Genomic DNA, 7,303 nt, shown 5'->3' on the forward strand with positions numbered 1-7,303 from the left:
TCAAATTGGGAGGTGGAGTCGGGGGGGCTTGCTGACACTCAAGGAAGGTGACACTGAGGAAGCACTGCCAGGTCACCTCAGCCCATCCCCTCCCAGCCCAAGAGAACTGAAGAGCTGTCTTTACTGTTCAGAGGGATATGGTGGCATGTGTGGGCGCCTGCCTCACCTACGTACCTAAAAATACCACACCATGGTTGTCTACCACTTTTTTCTTCAAAAACCCAAGTTATATTCACATTTAATGAGATGATGGTGCCTGTCAGTACACTTCAAGACCTTTTTATATTATCTCATTGAATAATTTTATTTATACCCATATGCTAAAATAGAACTTGGCCAACAATAATATAGGATGCAGAAGATAAGACATCAACTGCTGCCTATCAAAAAAAAGTTTATATCAAAACAATTCTTGAAACAATATTCACGTTCTGCTGATCTTTAACCTCTCTTGGAAATTCTGTGATGGGTAGTGTTGCTACTGCTGTTGATAAATAATTCAGATCTTCTCAGAGAAAGGCTAGGCTTTCGTATTTTTCCTGCATTACTTCCAAGACCCTGGACTCCATACTTCATGTTGATGCCAGAATTGCCCAGAGTGTCATTCTGTAGCCTGAGACCTCTTTAGGCTGAGAAACAATGATCCATGGGCACCAGTTACAACCAAGGATACTCTTTGTACTCTTTGTAGTTGGCTTTGTCTTGGGCCTAAAGACTCCACAGAGGTGGAGTAGCTGCCATCCCTGGCCTTGGAGAGCTTAATGATTGGCCAATATTTCCAATCTAAGGTTGGGGATCAGTTAGCTACTCTCCTCCAGTGGGTTCCTGGGTCTCTGCCATCTCCACTGAGAACCTCTGCCCAAGATTCCTTGACTGGTTAAGGCCTTATCCCTTGCTCAGTCTGCGTGGCTGCTAAGCACACACACACACACACACACACACACACACACACACACACACACACACAGAGTCAGTTGTGGGCAGAGTCAGCTGCTCCTTAAGCAACCAAATCTACTATACATAACCCCCTTTGCCTAGGTTCTAGACTTACAATGCCTCTTAAAATTTCCTCTCTTTTGGCGCTTAACTCCTTGCCATCCCTCAGGTCTTGACTGAGACACCACCTTCTCCAAGAAACCAGGTTGGGCTGGGAGTCCCTGCTCTGTGTCTATATAGCAGTATATTGTAATTGCCTGGAGATGTGTCTTTGGTTTCACTAGACTGTATGCTTTCTGCAGACGAAAGCTGTGTCTGTCTTACATCCCTTGTGCCTAGAGCAAGGCCTGATATTTTATAGCTGTTCAATAAATATGTATTAAATGAGTGAGTGAATGAGTGAATAAATGAATGCATTCCTAAACTGAGTCATTTTATAGAATCCAAGCTCCATGGTCATTTCACTCAATTCATCCTGTGGAAGAAACCAGTTTTCTTAAAAATAAACTGATATTGCATATGTTGAGATAAACATTTAGAGAGATCTACCCCAAAATGAAACAGTAATGACAGTAATAGTTGAAAACAATATGGGATAGTACAATAATAGGTGAATTGAATTTTCTTTTTACTTGTGTGTGTTTTCTAACTTTTCTACAATGAGATATATATACCAAAAGAAGTTACCATGCACAATTATGCTATATAACTGTCCTAAATTCCTTTTATAAATTTGCTTTAAATGCATCTTCCCCTTCCCAAGAAATAATGATAATGATAAATAATGTTTATTAAGAAGCTGTTGTGTCAGTATGGTCCTCTGAGAAATAGACACCAAGATGAGATCAGGCATGCAAGAAATTAATGGGGGAGCATCTGTGAAGGATAAAGGGAGAGGGAGCTGGGGAAGATGGTGAGAGTCTTTTGACTACAATGCAGATTTGACAATCTGGAAAAGGAGATGGGCAATGAGGGAGCATTGGGTAGGAAGAGCTTCAGACTGAAGTGCAGTTCTGAAAAAGTCTCAGCCAGGCTCGCTGAGAGTCCTGAGCAAATGTTGGCCATCAGATCAAAGAATAAACAAAATGTCATATATACAAAACATGGAATATTATTCAATCTTCTTTTTTTTTAATTTATTTTTGGCTGCATTTGGTCTTCGTTGCTGCTTTCTCTAGTCGCGGTGAGTAGGGGCTACTCTTCGTTGTGGTGCACGGCCTTCTCATTGTGGTTGCTTCTCTTGTTGTGGAGCATGGGCTCTAGGTGCACAAGCTTCAGTAGTTGCAGCACGTGGGCTCAGTAGTTGTGGCATGTGGGCTCAGTAGTTGCAGCGTGCGGGCTCTAGGGCACCCAGGGTTCAGTAGTTGTGGCACATGGGCTCAGCTGCTCCACGCCATGTGGGATCTTCCCGGACCAGGGATTGAACCCATGCCCCTGCATTGGCAGGCAGATTCTTAAACACTGCACCACCGGGGAAGTCCGTTATTCAATCTTAAAGGAAAGGAATTCTGACACATGATAACATGTGTGAACCCTGAAGGCATTATGGTAAGCAAAATAAGCTAGTCACAAAAGGACAAACAGTGTAGGATTCCACTTATATGAGGTACCTAGAGTAGTCAAATTCATACAGATAGAAAGTAGAATGGTGGTTACCAGGAGCTTCAGTTGGGAGGCACGGGAGTGGGGAGTTAATGTTTAATCAGTATGGAATTTCAGTCTGGGAAGATGAAAAAGTTCTGAAGATGAATGGTGGTAATGGTTGCACAATAATGTGAATGAACTTAGTGCCACTGAACTGTATACTTAAAAATGGTTAAAATGATGAACTTTATGTTATGTATATTTTACCACACACACAAAAAAGTTGTCCATCAGAGCAGTCCCATGTTGGGCAGGAAAGGCCCAAATCTAGTACCCCTGCTAGGTTCAGTCTCATAGGCTGAGAGTGGCCCAGAGGGTGCATGGCCTTGGTGTGGATGCTGTGATAGATCTTGAGGTCAGTCAACTCTACTCACTACAGCAGTTTTCTCAAAGGGAAATCTGAGCAGCACATCACCATGGCCACCATAGTCACCATAGCTGTGTAATGCCTCTGGACTTTGACTGCCTGGGTTCAACACCCAGCTCTGGCATTTTCTGGCTCTGTGACTGTGGGGAAATTATTCAACTTCCCTATGTGTGCCTTAGTTTATTTATCTATAAAAAAGGGGTAATGATGTTAGTTCCTACCTTATAGGGTATTACATAAATGAGCTAATATAGGTAAAGTGCTTAGAACATTGCCAGTCGTAAAGTATGCTGTTTGTAAGAATTTGCTAATATCATCATGAAGCATTTACTGTGATATAGGCTCCGTGATAATGAGCTTATTTGATTACTTCAAAAGAGCCTCCCAACAACTTAAGAGGTATAATCTCTCCATTTAGAGATGGGGAAACTGAGGCTTGGTGAGGCTACACAGCCAATTAGAAGTGAAGCCCTGAGGAGGTCACTGGTGGCCCAGCTCAAGAGTCCAGACAATTACTAGGTAATGCTGTATCCTGATCAGCCCTTTGCCTGTGACACTGGCTCTTGCTCCATTCCAAGATAAGGGTTCCATCTTGGCCCTTGTCCTCAAGTATAGCATCTTCATCATCATCAGTATCAAAATTGCCATCATCTTCATCAGCAGCAGCATCAGCATCATCCAAAAGGCCTTTATTAAAAGCATCTAATTACACATTCTTCTGCTGTTCTGTATTTTAGACAATAATTATACAGACTTCTAGGAGCTTAGCAACTAATGCTTTGATGAGCATGTTAAGGGCTCCCAAATAGCAGGATAAAGGCACAGCTATAGAGTAACTTACTCTTGGTGATGTCTCCTTGGGCAGGCTGTGAACTTCTTTGAGCCTTTTTGATAGGATAAAATGTACTTTCCTTCCCCCCAGACCGTAGTGAGATAAGGTTTGAGGACATGCTTGGAGGAGTGGGAGGCTCTGTGCAAACTTAACTAGCACTTCTCCCGGGCCTCTTTGATTGATCCTGCCAGAGTTGATAGTGAGAATGCTCCTGTACTTCTCACCTGTGAATTCACTGCTCTTGCCCACTTGGGAGTACATGGATGATGAGAAGTAAGATCTTTGTGGCCACACCCTCTGCCTTTTGCTCTTAGTTATCAGAATTTAATATGGTGTTATTTTCCTGGTTTGGCCCATGGGAAGGGGCTGCCTCTCTGCTTTAGGTCTAGATTTACGACAACCCCTCCTACTACTGCCATAAAAATGACCATTTCCTAATCCATATTTCTCTGAACCACATTTTTCTATCTAGCCAGTCAACATACATTAGTGAAGTACCTATTGTGTGCTGGTTATTGTGTTGTGTGCTAGGGGTAAGGAGGTGAATGGATGCCTTCCTTGAGCAGCTCACTGATATGGGCTAGTGGAGTAGATGACAGGTAGATGTGTCATTGCAATACAGTGAGATAAACCTTGACAGATGTGTGTACCAGGCTTGAATATCTGGGAGGATTTCAGAATCTGGAAGAAAAGAGAGAATTACTGTGGGTGTAGGAAGGTGGGTGGTGAGGAGAGGAGGAAAGTTGTTCCAAGCTGAAGGAATTAGAGGTTTTGATTAGTGAAGCAGGTCTAAAGACATTCATAAACCCCCATCCTTCCAAAGCTCAGGGAATGAATACAGGAATTGAGTGGGATGAGGTTGGAAAGATAGACCAGCACCATTCATCCATTCAGCACCTACTATGTGCCAGACATTGTTCTAGGTACTGGGAATAAAATAGTGAACAAGACAGACAAGGTCCAAGATGTCAGGCTACATCCTAGAGGGAGAAGACCAATAATAAGTAAGTAGACAAACAAATGAATAATTTTGGATGGTGACATGTGCTATGAAGAAAATACAATGGGATGATGGGATAGAGAGTGACTATCCAGCTACCTTAGAGTGGGTGATCAGGGAGGCTGAATTGAGGCGGTGACATTTGAGTTGAGACCTGAACAATAAGAAGGCACTGCCATAGGGAGATTTGGGAGAAGAGCCCACCTGGCAGGGGGACAGCTTGTAGAAAGGAGCAGATCCCCAAAGGCCCTGTAGGCAGGCTAAATTGTTTGGGTTTTGTCCTGTAACAATGGTAAGCCACCTGAGGCAGGCAGCACCTGCCTAGGCCACATTTTGGAAATCTCACCCTAGTCTCCTGGGCCTCAGCCTCAGTGAAGACACAGGACACCTTCTCCCTACCCCCTAAACCTGAATACCCTTTGATGGGCAGGGCAGTCAGAAGACATTGCTCACCACCAGGTAAAAAGGGCTTTGGTCCAGACAGCCAGATGTTTGGCTGAAAGCTCAAGGTGAGAGCAAAATGCTGAGGGCAAATGATAGCAGTCAGGGGGTCAAAACCTCACCTTAAGCAAGTTAATGAAAGGAATAAGGCATTGCGATCTAAGGGGACCTTGCTCTGTGCACTGCATTATGGCCCAGGAGGCAGAGGAAACTGGTGTGCCCAGTATTGGAGGCACTGATGTGTTGTTGCTCGGCACAACAGGCGGATGTCTTCCGAATTCATGACTCCTGCTGGTCCTGGGCTGGGCTGTGGCGGCTGGGAAAAGCAGTAATGGGGTAGCCAATTTCATTTGCTAAACTGGACCTCGCTCAGCCCAGAAAACCCCAAGAAGAGTTTCACTGAGGGCATAATGCCCACTTTCAGTAGGAACTGCTGCTCTAGATAAAGTGCGGCATGTTGTGTGGGGCTCAGCCCAGTCTCCTTTCTGTGTCCAGAGACGTTTCTAATACTCCATCTGGCATGGTCATTCCCCTGCTTAAAATCCTTTACCAGTCAAAAGAATTTATTAGCATGGCATGATTCTAACCTGCTCGCTTATCTATTCTCTCTGACCTTGCTGTGCCCAGTCATTTAAAAAAATATTTATTTATTTATGTATTTTTGGCTGTGTCGGGTCTTTGTTGCAGCACTTGGACTTCTCTCTAGTTGTGGCACATGGGCTCCAGAGCGCATGGGCTCTGTAGTTGCGGCACACGGGCTTAGTTGCCCTGTGGCATGTGGGATCTTAATTCCCCGACCAGAGATCGAACCCGCGTCCCCTGCATTGGAAGGTGGATTCTTAACCACTGGACCACCAGGGAAGTCCCCCAGCCCAGTCATATCGAACATCTTGCTTTCCCCCAGAATCCATTGTATTCTGTTGCCTCTGTGCCTTTGCACAGGCTGTTCCCTTGCTCTTGAATGCCTTCCTTTCACCTCCAACAACGCTTCACCGGGCTAACTCCTACTTATCTTTCAGGACTCAGCTTAGATGTCAGAAAGTCTTTCTTGCCCTGCAGAGCTGGGGTTAGAGTTCAGTGGGCCACAGCACTCTTCCCCTCCTTTTTTTTTTTTCTTCCCAGTTTTACTGAGACATAATTGACAATCTTCCTTTCCTTTTTTACCTACCTAACTCTTTACTTGCAGCTCATCCTTCTGGCCTCCTGAGTCCTCCCAGACTGATCCAAGCTTCCCTCTTATACATTCTCACATTATTTTTCTTTCATAGTTCGTATCACAACGGGTAATGACATGTCCGTGAGAGTGTTTAATTAATGTCTGCCTCCTCCGCTAATCTGTAAACACCATGGGGGTATGTATGTTGTCTGTTTAGTTCATCACTGTATTCCAAGAGCTTGGCACATAAGTACTTACTAAATGAATGAATGAATGGTACCCTTAACAAATGGAGATTACTCCCAGCACAGGACTTAGCTCATTATAAGAGCCTATGTACTTCTCTGTCCCTCCAGCTATCCTGTAAACTCCTTGAGGGGAGGAATGATGTTTGGCTCACCATGATTTCCCAGTGCTTGGCATACTGTCTGGCAATTAGCCACTCAAAAAGTATTTTTGAATAGGTGAATAAATTAATGTATGATGACAAGCATTCACTCACGTTCTCTCACCCTTCATTCATTTTTTTTTTTTTTTTTTGGGCCGCACCACACAGCATGGCACGCAGGATCTTAGTTCCCCCACCAGAGTCCTAATCACTGGACCGCCAGGGAAGTCCCGCACTTCATTCTTTTTGTTTTGTTTTGGTTTTTCTTCATAATGTTACTTTTTTTTATTATTAATTTTTATTGGAGTATAGTTGCTTTACAATGTTGTGTTAGTTTCTGCTGTACTACAAAGTGAATCAGTTATACGTATACGTATATCCACTCCTTTTTTAAAATAAAATTTATTTATTTAGGCTGCGTTGGGTCTTCGTTGCTGTGCGTGGGCTTTCTCTAGTTGCGGCGAGCAGGGGCTACTCTTCGTTGTGGTGCAAGGGCTTCTCTTTGTTGTGGAGCATGGGCTCTAGGCGCACGGGCTTCA

This window comes from Balaenoptera borealis, assembly GCF_965194805.1.
Source record: "Balaenoptera borealis genome assembly, chromosome: 2".
In the NCBI taxonomy this organism is placed as follows: Eukaryota; Metazoa; Chordata; class Mammalia; order Artiodactyla; family Balaenopteridae; genus Balaenoptera; species Balaenoptera borealis.